Source organism: Mustela erminea, chromosome 9, assembly GCF_009829155.1.
Source record: "Mustela erminea isolate mMusErm1 chromosome 9, mMusErm1.Pri, whole genome shotgun sequence".
NCBI lineage: Eukaryota > Metazoa > Chordata > Mammalia > Carnivora > Mustelidae > Mustela > Mustela erminea.
This window is the reverse complement of record NC_045622.1, coordinates 36,124,498-36,143,269: the sequence shown is the minus strand read 5'-3', so window position 1 is coordinate 36,143,269 and position 18,772 is coordinate 36,124,498. Positions and strand designations below refer to the sequence as shown.

The 18,772-nt window shown below is 36.5% G+C and overlaps 1 protein-coding gene, 1 long non-coding RNA gene and 1 pseudogene across 3 annotated transcripts in view; 1 reads left to right on the top strand and 2 right to left on the bottom strand.

Moving 5' to 3' along the window:
* Positions 1 to 5,802, top strand: part of LOC116600260 — a 40,806-nt gene extending 35,004 nt beyond the window's left edge. Inside the window, exon 3 of the long non-coding RNA XR_004289566.1 lies at positions 5,577 to 5,802. This is a non-coding gene — a long non-coding RNA (uncharacterized LOC116600260). The remainder of the gene's footprint in view (positions 1 to 5,576) is intronic.
* The window catches only part of MTMR2 (myotubularin related protein 2), a 123,374-nt gene that overhangs the window by 101,428 nt on the left and 3,174 nt on the right, over positions 1 to 18,772 (bottom strand). Inside the window, exon 2 of one of the 2 annotated variants that reach the window (XM_032360398.1) lies at positions 12,463 to 12,533. The exons of the other annotated variant lie outside the window; for it this stretch is intronic. The gene's annotated coding sequence lies outside the window, so the exon portion shown is untranslated. The remainder of the gene's footprint in view (positions 1 to 12,462; positions 12,534 to 18,772) is intronic. 2 annotated transcript variants of the gene reach the window in all.
* LOC116600508 lies at positions 17,194 to 17,261 on the bottom strand (annotated as a pseudogene).

Genomic DNA, 18,772 nt, shown 5'->3' with positions numbered 1-18,772 from the left:
TAAAACAAAAGAAGCACGGACACCTGGGTTACTCAATCTAAGTTTCTCACTCTTGATTTTGGCTCAGGTCATTATCTCAGGGCTGGGAGATAAAACCCTGTGTCAGGCTCCACACTCAGCATGGAGTCTGTTTGTCCCTCTCCCTCTGTTCTTCTCCCCATTCACATTCTTTCTCAAATAAATAAATAAATAAAATCTTTAAAAGAAAAAGACAAGCAAACAAAAATAACCTCTAGAGAAGGAAATTTTATATTTCCCTTCTAGCACTCCATTCAACTTACTAAATCATTGTTGGAAACAGATTCTACTTCCGTCACAAATGTCATGTACTATTTCATTTCATAACCAAAAAAGGATGTCTCCAGTTAAGCATTTAGTAGTGGATTGTATTATCAAACTAAAAAAGTATCCTCACAATATGAAGCAAGGGACACTTTGGCAAATGCTAGCACACAGATAAGCTACTCTCCCAGTCAACCAGGACATGTGAGTTTAAAACTATAAGAGAAAGAAAAAAAATAAAACTGGCTCATAAATCACAGAAAGTCGATTAGCCTTTCAGAGACTTGACTTCATATTACGAGTAGGAGTAGAAATAAAAATACTTGCTCCTCTTACCTCACTGGGTAGCTATAAAAAACAACTGAAAATGCTATCTGTATTGTAAAATTCTTTTCTAGGTAAATTCCACTGCTAAAAAAGAGGGATTGGGGTGGGAATCCTGCAACTGATAATGTGCCAAAATGTGGAAAATGAAGTTATTGTTAAAATGTTTAAGAATTAAGTTTAAAGCAAAAAACAAGTATGTATGGGGCTGTCTAAGAAACAAGACATCCTTTCAGGAACACTTCCCAGATTCATTCAGCATTTCATAGCTATTTCTTATTGGTTCTTCACTAATGTTGTTAAGCAAATGGATGTTTTCCAGTTTGATGAAATGTACAAACTCAATAAATGTTTCATCACCAAGAAAACTTCTCAAATGAAAATCAGAACCCTTTAGAGATTAGGATTTATAACATATCAGCTGCATTAAAAATGGCATCAATAAAAATAATAGGCTTAATCCATTTACACTAAAATAACTTACAGGAAAAATATTTATAGGAAAAATAACATTAAATAAATATTTGAGATGATCAAGTCTATCATTACAAAGAATAAAAGAATGTGGGGAAATGCCATAAAATATGAAAAAAAATCATGTCATCTCATTTTTAACAAAAGCCAACTTAGCATTTGGGCACACAAATGAAAAGATGATATACAGATTCATAGGTGAGTGATCCAAATACATTTCTAAATGGCTCTTATTCTGTAACAGTTTCACAGAAAGATTTCAGTCAAGATTAGAAGCACTGTGGTGTTACTATTCAAATAGAATTATATCCATTGCATAGTACCTGCTTTAGTCAGTAAATGCCTCATCCCCCGCCCCTACACACACAGATTTTTCCCAATGCATGCCTAACTGAAAAATACAATTATGTATCCAAACTAAGCCATCATTCCCCATTACCATACTCCATTTAATTGGCTGGCTACAAAAAGCCCATTTCTTATAATCAAGTCCTCTTTTCATCATGAGAGTGGTCTTCCAAACGGAGCAGGAAGTGTTAAAGATGTGAGAGCTTTGTGAATGATGTTATTCCATGACATTCAAAAGAATTCAACTCAGTGGTGACATTCAAGTCATAAGGAAGACTAAAGGGTTGAGTTGCACTACAAGACGGTCTCAAAGTTCAAATCTAAGATTTTATAATTCAGAGCAAAGACATAGAAATCTGGTATCACAAATGAGTTGAAGAGTTTCAGTTCTAAATACTAGAAATATGAGCTAAACTGCGTTTTACCATTTTTTATAACCCTTCATCTCTTGATAGCTAAAATGCCCCAACTTTTCCCTCCCACACACCCACATGCATACATGCATACAAATGAACCATTGTCCCACTTATAAATGTGATTCAAAGACATGTCCTTCCACATATTTCTTTTTTCTTTAATTTTTAATTTTTAATTTTTTATAAACATAATATATTTTTATCCCCAGGGGTACAGGTCTGTGAATCGCCAGGTTTACACACTTCACAGCACTCACCAAAGCACATACCCTCCCCAATGTCCATTACCCCACCCCCTTCTCCCAACCCCCCTCCCCCCAGCAACCCTCAGTTTGTTTTGTGAGATTAAGAGTCACTTATGGTTTGTCTCCCTCCCAATCCCATCTTGTTTCATTTATTCTTTTCCTACCCACTTAAGCCCCCATATTGCATCACCACTTCCTCATATCAGGGAGATCATATGATAGTTGTCTTTCTCCAATTGATTTCTTTCGCTAAGCATGATACACTCTAGTTCCATCCACGTTGTCGCAAATGGCAAGATTTCATTTCTTTTGATGGCTGCATAGTATTCCATTGTGTATATATACCACATCTTCTTGATCCACTCATCTGTTGATGGACATCTAGGTTCTTTCCATAGTTTGGCTATTGTGGACATTGCTGCTATAAACATCGGATGCACGTGCCCCTTCGGATCACTACGTTTGTATCTTTAGGGTAAATACCCAGTAGTGCAATTGCTGGGTCATAGGGCAGTTCTATTTTCAACATTTTGAGGAACTTCCATGCTGTTTTCCAGAGTGGTTGCACCAGCTTGCATTCCCAGCAACAGTGTAGGAGGGTTCCCCTTTCTCCGCATCCTCGCCAGCATCTGTCATTTCCTGACTTGTTTATTTTAGCCATTCTGACTGGTTATATCAGATCAATTAGATTTTAAGCCAAAGACTATAATAAGAGATGAGGAAGGACACTATATCAAACTCAAAGGGTCTGTCCAACAAGAAGATCTAACAATTTTAAATATCTATGCCCCCAACGTGGGAGCAGCCAACTATATAAACCAATTAATAACAAAATCAAAGAAACACATCAACAATAATACAATAATAGTAGGGGAGTTTAACACTCCCTTCACTGAAATGGACAGATCATCCAAGCAAAAGATCAATAAGGAAATAAAGGCCTTAAACTTCCACATATTTCTTAGCTGACCTGCATAAACTCTCCCCATGGAAAGACCCTCACTCAACTGCAGCAACAACTCATTTTTAATTAGTGTGAGCACTTTTCTGCCAAAATCTCTAGTCCATGATCTGATTAATAAATAAAATTAAGAGGTGCCTGGGTAGCGCAGTCGGTTAAGCATCTGCCTTTGGCTCGGGTCATGATCCTAGCGTCCTCTCTGCTCAGTGGGAGTCTGCTTCTCTCTCTCCCTCTGTTGCTTCCCCTGCCTGTGCTCTCTCTCTTTCTGTCAAATAAATAAATTAAATATTTTTAAAAAATAAAATTGAATTAAGTTATAATCATGACTCCCTTCTATTCCTATAAGTCTTTCAATGGAGGTACCAAAAAAAAAAAAAAAACCACTGACAAGATTAAATCTATAAACCATATATGAGAAAATTCACAGGCCCTGAATAAATAATGTATTACTGAGCTATCAAAAAAAAAAAAAAAATTTTGCCATTTGCAATGATGCGGATGGAACTAGAGGGTACTATGCTAAGCAAAATAATTCAATCAGAGAAAGACAACTGTTAAAATGATTTCACTCATATGTGGAATTTAAGAAAACAGAAGCACAGAGAAAGGGCAGGAAAAATAAAAGAAGACATACTAAGAGAGGGAGATAAACCATAAGAGGCTCTTAACCATAGGAAACAAACTAAGGATTGCTGGAGGGAAGGGAGGGGTTGGGGATGGGGAAACAGGATGATGGACATTAAGGAGGGCACATGATATAATGAGCACTGGGACCTATATACAACTGATGAATCACTGAACTGTACCTCTGAAACTAATAATATACTATGTGTTAATTAACTGAATTTAAATTTTTTAAATAGTTGCAGAAAAAAATGATTCAGAATAATGGAGGGTTAAGTGTACTTTGAAACAAAAACAATCATAGTGTCTCTAAGGTAGGTAAAACATTCCTGCCCTCAAGAACATGAATACCTTTATTCAGGTTAAGTGTGCCATGTTTAAAGAAATAAATAAATAAAACTCACACTTTAGAAATTAATCAAATTGTTATAGAAGAATATTTTCTCAAAAGCCAAACTGATTGAAAGATAACTAGCACTGTGGAATACACATGTTAATAATACCAGTTACTCTTTTATATTTATTCATAGATAGACTCCGTTTCCTAAGAGGCTCAAAATACCTCTGAGAATAAAACTATAATTGTAGTCTAATGTACTAAATTCTGATTGGTTATCAAGTCTTAGGAAGAGCAGTTAAAGACTACACCAACACGCAAACAATTTACTTCACAAATGCATTTACCTAAATTTGCAGAGAGATGGCCCTTGTGAATGGAAAGTCACTCTCACCAGAATTCCTCCCCCTTTAACCCACTCCTCACTCCATCCTAAACCAGATTGTTCTCTTTACTCCTAATTAAAAAGATTCAAATCAATCTTATTTAAAATGTTAACTTCTGGTTCCACAAAATAACCAAATGAACACACATTCACACAGAGTAACAGAACTTAGGTTTACAGTGAGTAAGAATGGGACAATACGGGCGCCTGGGTGGCTCAGTGGGTTAAGCCGCTGCCTTCGGCTCAGGTCATGATCTCGGGGTCCTGGGATCGAGTCCCGCATCGGGCTCTCTGCTCGGCAGGGAGCCTGCTTCCCTCTCTCTCTCTCTCTCTACCTGCCTCTCCATCTACTTGTGATCTCTCTCTGTCAAATAAATAAATAAAATCTTTAAAAAAAAAAAAAAAAGAATGGGACAATACAGAACATCACTAGTCATACTCTGTTTTTTAATAGCCTGCCACTGTCTTAGCCAGAGTGACACAGTTTTCCTTCCACCGCAAGATCAAAACAGAAATCCCATCATCTGACTCTTAGTCATTCCCACACATTTACTGGTCTGCTGCTGTTGTAACAGAATGTCTTTTTCCTTTGCTACACTAATCCTAAGAACAACGCTCCACCCTTTCCATCTCAAAAATTCTATTTCAAAGTACAGCATTTAGGTGAACAGAGTTATACAAACTAATTATTGGTAGGGGGACAGGAATTACTCTTTAGGTGCTTTTCAAATGAGTAACATTACATAAGATAAAGTCCTCTGCATTTTTTTTAATTTTTTCAGTTGGGAGATTTTTTTTAAAAATTATAGTTATTCCTGAGAATTAATCAAGCTAAAAACTTGCAAATTAAGACAGTTATGTCCAAACAAATAAATTCTGGTACCTACTACAGCAGTATTTCATGTCTCAATACTACTAAACTTACAAGTATCACTGTTAATTCTGCAGAAGTAGAGAAATCTGCCTCGAGAGAGCAGAGTTCACCTCTAACCTCCAAATAGTCCCCTGCCTCAAAGTACCCTTCAGCTTCCTTGGAAGGATGGACACTGAAAATGTCTACCTCCCACTGGAGGTCTCGTAGCCATCTGCCCTCCTGCTCTTCCCATGTCTCCCCTCCATTTGGGGAGCAGGAACCTCCTGCGACTCCCTTATCACAGACCCCCATCTATCTCTTCCACAGACGTTCACTAACATCTACAATGTATTACGTACTGGGGACAGAGCTGAAAACAGATTCATTTTCTTCAAGGGACTTACAGTCTAATAACGAAGGTGTCAGATCTGCAAGTATCTCGCAATAGCACAGTATAGAAATGGAGGACTATAAAGGACACAACGGATATATATACAGAAGAGGACATAACACACAGAACAAGATGTTGAAGTGCTTAATGGCCAAAAACATAAGCTTTAGGGTCACAGAGACTTGGTTTCATCACTTAGCAAATAGTAATTCAGGTAAATTACTTAATCTCTGTTCTTTCTTTATAAGATAAAATAATGATACTTTCTAAAGCTAAGCAAAAAAACGTGATCTATATGAAGCTATTCATGCTAAATAACTGGTAGTGGTAGAAGGAGCTCAACAAATAGCATTGTGGAAATATAAGAGTATCCTCTTCAGAAGGGAAAACAAGATGGGATGAGAAGGGTCTCCTTTTAAGAAGGAATCCATTAATTAAATTAAAATGGAGCAAAAGCACTTGGCCCTAAAAGTACTTTTCACTTAAATCTGTACTATAAACTGTCCTCATTTGATTAAGGTAACTGAATGTACAAAATTTTAAACTTAAAAAAAGAGTTTGATAAATCATTTAACAAATATCAAAGTGAAGTTTTTTACAAATATGTTAATTTATGCTTTTATATTTTGGTTTTTATATACATACAAATATATCACATTTAGGTTTTCAGATTTTATATATTTATATGTATACACATATTACACACATACACAAAGACACACCTTATGTAACTTCAGATATAACCAAACAGAAGTCTGCCAAAAGCTTCAATCACAAAACCATTACCTGTATTTTTCAATGTAACCATTATCAAAGCACTGAACCCCTCTAGCTCTACTGGTCTGCTGGACTGTTAATGGAATTATCATTACTCTGCTGTCATTCACAGTACACTTGGAGGTATTTCACAATAATAAATAGAAATATAAAATCTAAGCCTTGACAGAAGCCCTAAATATATTTATATTACTCTTACCTCTCCTGATCTAGTATTTCAAAATCCAATAAAAAAATTTCTTTCAAAAGTGAAAAAGTATGTCTGAGAACTAAAGGTGCAGATAAACATACCAAGCATTATTCACTCTTAATTCAAAACAATCTGAAAACAAGTCACCTATCTTTTCATATATACTAGTAAACAAATGCCTCCAGAGGATTTGGGAGAGGCTGTATGTCTTTTATTTTCAGTTATTAACGATCACAGTCATTACAATAAAATCTAAACCACTTGCCTTAAACAGCTTCACTCCTTCCGCCAATTTAACTTTTTTTCAGTATTCCATGGAAAGAAAAGGTTCTTTTTGAAAGGTATTCTCTTGTAAGTAATGTCCTGAGCACATACATAACATGTTTGTGCAAGAACATTAAAGAATGTGGTCTATATTCTGATTGTGAACAAGCTTTTCGAGGAATGCAAATTTGCTTTCAGTACTTACACAATGGACTACAGTGTCATAACCACTGTTCATGCTCTATTAGTCATTCTGTTCAAAACTTTATTTAAAAAATAATAAAAGGCCTGCAGTGTGTATATAACATTGAGACACAAAAGACTTATTGTCAGAATATTTGCAGGATCCCCAAAATAGAAAAACAATTACCAAAAACAAATTAATTTACAGCTTACAACGATTTTTTGAAATGCTACACCAGAGCCCTAAATTTCTTAACCAGTCTTGAGAATAAAAGACAGGACAAAATGGTCTTATCATCATGGCATCTGACTGACAGAGATGAGAGAGTACATTTCGCATTCTTCGGACAAACAAAGAGGATTTGAGCTCTGGGACAGCTGGCTCATGTTGGCATTTAGTCTGGAAAATCCCAAGGTTCTAAAGTACATGTGACCTTGGGTACAGTTTAATTTGCATTTTTGTTTTCACATCTATCAACCATATTTCCCAAAATAAAAGTCAGGGCATGTAACTTGGTAATCCAGCAGCAAGTGCAAAAAAACAGGCTGTAAAGGAAATGCCTTACATATTTCTCTTTTTTCTGCAGAGTAGTGTTTCTTCAAAGCTCTTATCTGGAAACATAAATAAATAAAAAAAGCAAAAGCCAAAGCATTCTAGCCAAAATGAGTGTGTCTGTAGGGGATGGGGTAAAAATGGAGTAAGAGGCACCTTGAGTCCCAATGCCAATCCCTACACCCTCAGCACCCTCTTAAAAGAATTTCTCAGAACTTCTAAATCTGACTCAAACTCAGACAAGAGCTAAAATTAAAACTTAGGTGGATTCATAAGTGGCCTAGAGGGGGTGAGTTATTTATATTTCAGCTTAGCTGAGAAAATGTCATACTAAACCGAAAACTGGTCACATCATTAGAACTCAAAGCGCAGGACTCTGAAATTACAATTCCTTTCAGAAACAAACACTTCCATCCCAAATTGAATATAAGGTCAGAAATACTAAAAAAGGAGAGTTGACCTACGCAATAAATGCCTGCTCAAAAACACTTTTACCTGGACAAATGGAAAACACACAGGGAATTCATGCCTTGATAAATGACCTCACATGTAATTCTCTTACCCCAACATGCTAATCTGAATTCAGTATTAAAATCAGAAAGTCACATATCCATTCTTCAAGTTATCTAGAGAGATTTTTTTTAATCCTAGAGAGAGAGAAACTAATCATTACTATTAATTGGTCACTCCTACAGTGTAATGAAATAAAACTTTTCTGCACAAACTTCAAAATCCCATAAATTAACACAGGTATTTTGTTTTGTAGTCATTAAGTTAAAACATTCAGTAGGAAAAGCATTCAATATCTCTTTCTTGTTCTAGCCTAAAAAGGTTAAACTACAAATCAAATGTATAAGCATCATTCAGTCACGTATCTCTCCATAATTTTGAAGACGCTTCCAAATTTACGAGATCGGTCAATTGTTAAAAATCATAAATCATAACAAGACACTTTTTTCCTACTTGTTTTTGCCTTTTTTCCCCTCTATCTGTATAATAAGGATGAGGAACACATCTCTCTTTTTAAACATCTTATTTAAATATTAATACCGATCATCAGCATAGTCCTTTACAAATGTCAAAGTGCTCTCATCCATACATTATCTTTCATACACACTACCCACTCTACGGCTACCTTGCCTGATACTAAATTCTGGTTCAGTCAACCTGTATGACCTTGGGGAAGTTACTTCACCTCTCAGTTTCACCATCTACCAAGTGCGAATAATGGTAATTCCTATACTTCACAGGACCATTATGAGAATTAATGAACTAATATACATAAAACACTTAAAACAGTGCCTACCACATGGTACACACTACATAGCTGTTAGCTGGGTTTTTTTCCTTATTGTCATCATCAATCCCCATATTTAGGCCTCACAACAATCCTGCAAAGGCAGGATTCATTTCATTTTATCATTTTACCCTTTTCCCAGATAAGGGAATCAGGCTCACAGAAATCAAGTGACACATCCAGAGTCACAGTCCAGAAGTAGAATTAAAAAATTAAAGAACCAAGGACTGTGTTCTATCATATCACAGTATATTTTTTGAGTTTATATAGTTCAACATACTTCTAAAAGCTATAATTACTACTGTTTTAAACATTTAAAGACTCAAAAATTTTAAACAGCACACACTGGTAACCATGCTGGGAATGAGTCTTTGATCCAAAAGATACCTGCATCTCTTATTACTACTTCAAGAGTAGCGACATGAGTCAGACTTCTAAAGAGAAGTATGCCCTGAATAATCAGGCTGGCTGGGCCAGATGAACCTGTCATCAATTTTCCAATATTCAGAATTTCCTTTAAAGAGCAAGATGTATACCCCATGAAACTTTAAGAGTTCCATGTTACAATTCATGCTGGGCAGTGGAAAGAGAATGGCATCTACAGTCAAAGTTCCAGTTCCATCTCTTATAAGCAGGAGACAGTGGACAGTCATGTCACTTCTCTGAGCTTCAGTTACTCAGCTGTCAAATGAAGACGTACCTCATGAAGCTGCTATGAGAAACAATGGAGCTGATGTAGGTCAAACAGCGTTGTAACTACAAAAACTATACCAAAGTGTTAACGTGACTATTAGCTACTTTGATTACACTGAGGGATAATACTGAGCATTCATTCATTCTTCCATGGAAAATGGCTGAGAGAACTCTTCCAAAAAAAAATCACCCTGAGTGTATAATTTTATAAGGTGACAATCTGGATTAGATTAACACAGTGAAAGAGAAATTTAGGTAACCTGCAAAGTATCTATTCTAAAACCATGTGCTTAAAGGGGACTTAGTAAAGTCTGACCACAGGAAACAAGAGAAGAGACCAAGAAACGAACATACGTATTTCTCTTCCTTATTTTAAACTAAGTGATACTGACTATTTTCAATTAAGTCACAAGGAAACTCAGCAGACACATGATCATCATAGCAGCAATCATAGTACATTATATTTATGTAATATTTTACAGTTCTGAAAGCATTTCACTTATATCAGCATAGAAATATCATGTTGTTCTGTTCACTAACATATGTTAACATTCATAAAACTTTCACTCTCAGACACTCTTCAGTGTCTGAACATAAAAATGAAGGGGTTAGACTACATTAAAAAAGTTCCCTTTTAGAGCTATCATATTTATGATTTTGGGTCTGTGGCTAAAAAAGAGCAAGAAACATTTAATGAAAAGAAAATCCATTATATTTAAACTTATTAGAAATGAATAAGTGATTTTAAAATATCTCTTTTCTTAAATCTTATCATTAAAACATGTCTCAAAATATCCAGAAAATTGCATAATGGCATTCTATAGTTAAACTTACTAATAAATTCGAGAATTACAGAATACCTCCCAAAAACTGGATAACTACTTTTACTAACATAAGATTAAAATTCAGTAACTATCAGTATACCATATACAATACAACATAAACTATACACAATACTAAAACTAAGTTGAACTCTACAGTTCAGAAAATAATTTAGAGGGGCGCCTGGGTGGCTCAGTGGGTTAAGCCGCTGCCTTCGGCTCAGGTCATGATCTCAGGGTCCTGGGATCGAGTCCTGCATCGGGCTCTGCTTCCCTCTCTCTCTCTCTCTGCCTGCCTCTCCATCTACTTGTGATCTCTCTCTGTCAAATAAAGAAAGAAAGAAAGAAAAGAAAGTAATTTAGACTATTTCAGTCACTCAGAGATACTGTGACTATCAGCCATAATAACTCAGTATTAAAAATATAAAATAACTTCAATGCTTAATGTCTCTGGCTTGGTATATGAAGTATCAGATTCTGAACCAAGAAAATAAAACCACCTCTAAAAGTATCTCATAGAATCCAAGGGGAGAAAACAAAGTTTTAACATGAAGTTACTCATTACAGTTGAGCAAGAACCTACTATTTACAAAGGCTAGCTATTATCATTTAAAAATTAAATCAAATCCCTTCTCAGAAGCATGAAACTTAAAGGCCAAGTTGGAATAGTATCGTGGTGGAGAAGAGGGGTCCTCTACTTGGATTACTGGGGTATTCCTGGACTACTAGAGCATTTTTCTACCTAGTGATTTCAAAATCAGAACAAGTAACATATCTACTAAAGAAATAGTCCATGTTTTTCATGCACAAAACTCATATATGCATTCACTTAATTTTTTTCAATAAGAGTAACGGATTCATTGCAATTTTATATACATACAGGAAAGCTGCCTGGCCCAACAAAAGTCACTGTGTGATTTAGTGAAGTCTAGAACTGGGAGTCAGGAAATCACTTCTAACACTGATTAGCTCTGTGACTTTGGAGGAAACAACACCAATCGTCTCTGGCCTTCTAATACATACTATACCTTTGGGTAAGTTATTAAATTTCTCCAGGTCTCTTCCTGCATCTACAAACGTATAGAGTCCAAAAAGTATCTGGATTGAAGATTCTCACTTTAAGTGCAGATTCTTGGGCCCACTCTCAGTGATTCAGAATGTTGGCGCTGGAAGCTAGAAAGCTAAATGTCTCCTAAGCACCACAGGTTAATGAAATACGCAGGTGGTCCTCAGCCACACTTAAGGTCATCACAAGTCCTAGTCACACCAGATGATCTCTAATGTCCCTAAATGTATAAAAAAGATGACACAACTCATCTCAGCACAAAGGTCTTAGGAATTCTGGATCTAGCATAATGTGTAGGCCATAGTAGATGCTAAACGAATACTTCTGGAAAGAAAGAAAGGGAGGGAGGGAGGAGGCTAGCTAGCTAAGTGGTCATATTTTTGACAAAGAAACATACAAAATGATAGTAAAATTAAAACCGAGGGGCGCCTGTGTGGCTCAGTGGGTTAAGCCTCTGCCTTCAGCTCGGGTCATGATCCCAGGGTTCTGCGATCGAGCCCCGCATCGGGCTCTCTGCTCAGCAGGGAGCCTGCTTTCCCCTCTCTCTGCCTGCCTCTCTGCCTACTTGTGATCTGTCTGTCAAATAAATAAATAAAATCTAAAAAAAAAAAACCCGAATAAAACATCAGCAGCCAAAGAGCAAAGACCTCAGTCTCTACATACATACAATTTTAAATATAACACGAGCCGCTGTCGAACAGCAAACTACTAAAGAGAAAAAGAGAAAAAACAGTACACAGAAGCCAAAAGAATTTTAATGGAAAATTACTGGTGACTAAAACATAGCAACTGTTTACTCCGGGTAGAAGAGAACACACAATTTTAAGGACTGGGAGTTGGAATTGGGACTAAAGTTTGAAGTCACTGGTTACTCAAAGGCATAAATTTCATTTGGGATCAAAGTATATGGATTCCAGAAATATTGGTGACAATATTAACTTCTGTCCATTTTTTAATTCCATTTTCCCATTCACTTACATTATAATTTTTGAGATGTTTTATCTTCACTTCTGATGGTCTTCAAATGTCAATGGCTCTTAACACATTAACTGTAAACAAACATACAAAGGAACTTAGGGGAATTCAGATACTTAAGGAACCCTAAACTAAAGTATTCTAAATTATTCTGTAAAGCCTGTGGGGGAGGGAGCAGTGGGAGAGCTTTCGTACCAGGTTTACTTGCTTCCTAATGTATCCGTTCAAAACTTAGTATCCTTCTAATGACACTATCTTCTTACTCATCAAGCAAAAAAAAAAAAAGTTATCCTATCTTCTGTCAGAAGCAAAAAACATTTAAAGCCAGATTAAATTCTCTCCAAATATGGACACTCTGAACTCACTGATGTATTATGTCTACATTAACCTCGCCCTGCTCAGCAGTGCAGCCAATCAAAGAAACCCATTTCCTTGCCACTACAACCCAACCATCCTGCCCTGGGACCACCCTCTATGTACCAATTTTGGGCCTAGACCTACAACCTGGTTTGGGCCTAGACCTAGGTCTTCAGGCATGATCAGGTCTTTACAGAGACCCTGACGTTAAACACACTTGGGTCCAAATGTCAAACTGCTCTCCCTAATCTTCAGTTTTCTCATCTGTAAAACGGAAATAATAATACTGTTTATTTTATATAATTATGATAATATGAGAAAATGCATATTAAGGGATTTAGCACCATGCCCAGCAAGCACTCAAAAATGTTAAGTGCTATTATTTATATTAGTATTAACAATCACAACAATGATATTAATTTACTTCTAGAACAACTGTCTACCACTTGAAAAGCAAAGTTTATCCTAGGTGTTTCTATCTTTATGCACTGCCTTTGCTTATAATGGAAGAATCTTATCCAATACCAGTAACAGAGGACATCTGTATCATATAAAATTTTATTTTTGACCTTGGTGGGCATCCTGGCTCAGCTCAAGAAAATTAAGGCTTGAAATCACTAGTCTGTCTTCAGCCAAAGTTATTATTCCTTTTGTTAATACACAACCTTCTAATAAAGTTCTACTTGCAGTGACCTGTGAAAGCAATTTTGCTATGAAAGGAGATTGACATATTTATGACTCATTCCTTTTAAACCCTCTGAGCCCAAAGAATAATGCCATCCCAATCCAGAGGAGACTTCTCTATCCTCTTCGACCCACTCCCAAATGATTCAACACTTATGTTTGACATTACATGCTTAAAATATTAATATTTAAGCTCAGAACCAAAAATGCATAAACACATTTCTCTGAATTTTCAAATTTCTAAGTCAAAGATACAAAAGCACACACAAAATATTGGCAACAGCATTCACAAACTAACATGGCCCCAAATGGCCCGCTTTATTTCCCCTAGGCAGACCAAACCTTTAGAACTAAAATGAGAGAAAATACCTAAGTGGAACCTGAGACATATCTTCAGGGGGAGATAAAACGTATGGATACAAGACTGGAAGCAAACTGGAAACAGCAGAGAAGTAAGCAGTGTTGGCCACCATCCTCATTACCACCACCAGTTTACACGCAATTCCTTGAGCTCTCCATATGAAATAAAAAATGAAATAGCACAGTTGATCATTCTTCATTTGATTTCCACTTGCCTTTCACTTAATGAGTTGACAATTATGGAATGTATCCCTTTTATGTTATGGTCCCTGGTTAGGATTATAAAAATCTGGCCCAAGACAATACACAAGAAAAAGTATAAAGTTAAAAAACTTGAGTTTAGAGTGCTCCAAGATACAGTTTTCTTTTCTGGTCTGCCACAATATGTCATGTCTCTCAGAGCATTTTCTACTTTGGTCACTGCTCTTGCAAGTCTAACAATGTCTCTGCTGTAGGAAGTATTGTCCACTTTAACCAGAAAATGTCTTCCTTGCTAAAATGATTCATTAATATGCTATGGAGAAGCTGCGGTCTCCAGTACCCATTCTTTAGTATTTCCTACAGACAGAACCTCCAATTTTTAGCTCAGTACAGGCTTCCCAAAAGAGACTATACATCCTAGCCTTCCCTGTGGCTAAGTACAGCAATGGAACCATGTTCTTGCCAACTAGATGTAATCTTAAAAGACTATAATCTCAAGAAATATCCCTTAAGAAAGAAAACATGACTTTCTTCTTCCCTTCATCCTTCCTTTTGACTACAATGAATGTAACAGTTAGAGCTCCAACAGCAATTCTGGCTCATGAGATAAACTTGCAAAAAAGATTCTGTGTTCTCGATACTTCAGGTCCACTATATCAGATCAGTATGAACTGTCTCTGGGCTTTTGTATGGGAGAAAAACTAAAATCATCTATTTTACGCCACAGCTGGCTTGGATTTTCTTTTATAATCTGTTAAAGCTAAAACCTAACTTCAAAAACAATAAAATAAGAGTTTTCCAAGTATCAGTATTTAGGGGTTTTGAAGTATATAATTCAAAACATATTTTAAAAGCAAATTATTATATTGAAACATAGCATCTGCCCTTATTTAATCTAGGCTTAAAAGTATTTGAAGAGCCCAAGAGTTAATTTCATCCAATAAGAGTCTTTGAAAAGTCATCAGCGATGGCTGCCGCGAGTAACAACGAAGCGCAGAGCAGGGAAAGAGCTATGAAGGTGGTGTATTCGTGGTCTACAGTGATGGCACCAGTGGCACACACACAGAAGCACAGTAAGAGGAACAGCACAATTAGTTCTGTATAATAAAATTACAGGAAAGGGAACAAGAGATTATTATTTTCATTAAGAGAGCATCTTCTCTAGTCCTTTTGATTTTAATAACTTTGTACCAATCTTTTTTTTTTCAATAGTTCCATTTTTAACCTGACTTCCTGTGGGAAGCAGGCTTATAAAATCACTCCCTATCCTTGACCAAGAACTCTCAATAGTTTTTAATCCTATCCAAGATTTAACTAAATCAAACAATGGGACAGAGCTAGCAAATGCTTTACCTATTCAAAACTAATTTTCTTAAAAAGAAAAAAATACTCTTTATTAAAATGTGCAGAATTTCCACTGGTCAAGTCCTGAATCACATGCAACCTTTGGCCCTGGTGATTTTGAATACAATAGCATGAACTTGGCAGCTTTACAAAATAAGCTTACTGATTTCTGGACATCTGTATCTGGGTTATTTCCTTCCCTTGGGCGTAATCCAGACTTTACTGGTTCAGGTGATGGCTTCCTGGAATTACTTATTTATAATATATTTTTTTAATTTGTTACCACTAATGGATTTCACCAAGGACCTTTTAAAAAAAAAAAAAAAAGATTTATTTATTTGAGAGAGAGAGGGTGTGCACGTGTGAGTGGGGGAGAGGCAAAGGGAAAGAAAGAATGGCAAACAGACTCCCTGCTGAGCACAGAGTCCCACACAGGGCTCAATCTCATGACCCTAAGATCATGATCCCACTTGAAACCGAGAGTTGGGACACTTAACTGACTTAGTCACCCAGGCGCCCCAAGGACCAATTTTTAAGAAAGGGCCTAAAACATGTATTCCTGATGTGTTACTCTTAACTGAAAAGAAAAAAACCTCAGGAAATTTCCTAAAGCTCAGATATCATAAATCCCTAAAAAATAACTTTGACCTTTCACTACTTCAATATTTCTACAAAAATGCTTTCAAGTAATATGCTAATGGTAGATTTAACACACACCTTAAATGAGTCTGTTTCAACAAATATTGATGGAGATACTAGAAAAAAAATAGTAAAAGACCTAAGGCAGTGGTTCTCAAACTCTAATTTTAGTTGAGGATCACTTGGAGGACTTGTTAAAACAAACTGCAGGCTCCACTGCCAGAGTGTTTTATCCAGTTGCATCTGAGGTAGGACCAGGGAATCTATATTTTTAACAAACCTCCAAAAGATGCTGATGCTACTGATTGGGAACTACTGAACTACATTAATAGAAGACTACTGATGGCAGCATAAAGAGGAAAGAAAAAAACACGTATGGAACCCAATCTCAGTTTCAAAGTACACTTGTATACTTTTGACTAGTAATTAATCTTTTTAAATTTTCTTTCAGAAAAATCTACACAGTTATTACTCAAGTTCACAATAATATTGGCTCTTACCTGACAAAACTTGAAAGTTCTTTTAGGGTCCTGGAATAATGAAATACAAAATAACTAAGTATGTCCAATGTCTGACGCAAGGTCCTAATTATACTGCCAGGGTTGGAAATTCAACCTGTAAGTTTCATTTAGTTCCGTAACTAGTTTCTACCATTAATTCTGGCCAGCTGCCTCAGAAGATATGCCAAGAGTCACAAAGGGAGTAGGTAAGAATGTGTGATTGGACACAAATCCATCACCACTACTGGAAAACAACCCAAAAGCACATTTCCTACCAACATATCAGCTCTAAGTGACCTTGAGGCTGATACTAGAGATGAAACCTTAAAAAAATGTGATTCAGAAATCTTAAAAACTCTTCTTCCTTTTCAGACAATAAGTACTATCAAAATTCATGGAAACAACCAGGATTTGCTGTTTTCAGATGATAATTTTAAAGGAAGACATCAACTTAAAAATGTATTTAGCTAAAGACTACTTTTTTGAGTATATTCAGTGTACCACACTTTGATTGTTTTGTCTAAGTTAAATGTAAGTATGTACATATAAACACATAAATGTAAATGTAAAGAATTTATAGACTAGAACTCAACTGATAAACCAACATAATCTGAGACAAACAAGTGGTGCCCAGAATAACTGCAGCATATGAGGGTATATAAAAGATGAAAGGAACAGGTATTACACATGATCTTAGCCAAAAGGCCAAGAAGCAAAGCGAGAAACAGGTATTAAACAAAAGTCTGACAAGGTAAGTTAGACAAGAGACCAAAATAATCAAGAGTAGCAGATGGAAAAGTAGGCAGGCTAAAGGAACACAATGTTGTGAAAATATATTACTGGGCACCGAAAAGATAATGTAGCCAATAAAATCAGCTCAATGTATCAACAGGCTTCATGCAAGATGAGCTTTAACTTGAAGCTATGTCTTTATGGGCCAAATTCAACATAGGAAAACCCTTTTTAATCCTTTGAATGGAGACTGCAAATAAAAGAGCAGTGAACGTTGAACATGTCTTTATTCAACACTTACTAGACACCTATTTGGCACTAGATATATTAACATGTGACTATGCAGAGTAAAAAATTAACAAGAAACCCACTCAGGCAGTACATTTTATAACACTGTATAAACTGAAAAAAAAAAATAGAAAACCAGACTAAGAAGACAGAAATAGTACCAATATACTGACAAATCCTGCTGTAGAACTTATACAATTCTAAGGCTCAGGCCTACCCTAGTTATCATACCTAGCCTACAGTACTGCTTTATCTCTATTCTATATAAATCATACTTATGTCAAGAATCAGAGTCAGGGCAACAAGAATTAAATTATGAAATACAGCCAGATTAACAGTGTGCTGAAGTGAATTTTTTCACAACTCTCTCTCTGGGGCTGGACGCACTGAAGGACAGACAACACGGGATACACAGAGGGGCTCCATAGCTCACTGAAGTAGACTAACACAAAGTAAGATTCACCAAAGCAAATTACTTTTTTTAAGGATGCAGGATGACAGGAGAGCCTGAGTGACTCAGTGGGTTAAAGCCTCTGCCTTCACGTCAGGTCATGATCCCAGGGTCCTGGGATTGAGCCCTGTGGACTGGGCTCTCTGCTCAGCAGGGAGCCTGCTTCCTCCTCTCTCTCTGCCTGCCTCTCTGTCTACTTGTGATCTCTGTCTCTCAAATAAATAAATAAATAATTTTTAAAAGGATGCAGGATGACATAACTATAGCTGATTAGGAAACTGCTATCTGGATATCATATTTAAAAAAAATAAAATCACTCCTTCCTGGAGAAAAGCATTAAGCTTATGATGACCTAGAAGGCAAAGCCAGAAGCAATAGCAACTCTGAGATGACCACAAATATAGACACATAGATACACAGACAGACATATCAAGACTCAATATATATTTTAAAATGTTACTTATGAGAGAGAGAGAACGCGTGTGCCCTGGGGGGAGGGACAGAGGGAGAGGGAGGAGAGAATCTCAAGCAGACTGAGTAATGAGCATGGAGCCTGACTCCAGGCTCAATCCCAAGACCCCAAGATCATGACCTGAGCTGAAACCAAGAGTCGGACATTCAACTGACTGAGCCACCCAGGTGCCACAAGCCTCAACTTGAGTTTAGTGTGAACTAGAGACCCCACAAAAGCCTGTCACCCAACTTCAATGGAGTGTGTCCTTTTCAAAAAAACAGTGGGCAACCAGAAGGATTAGTG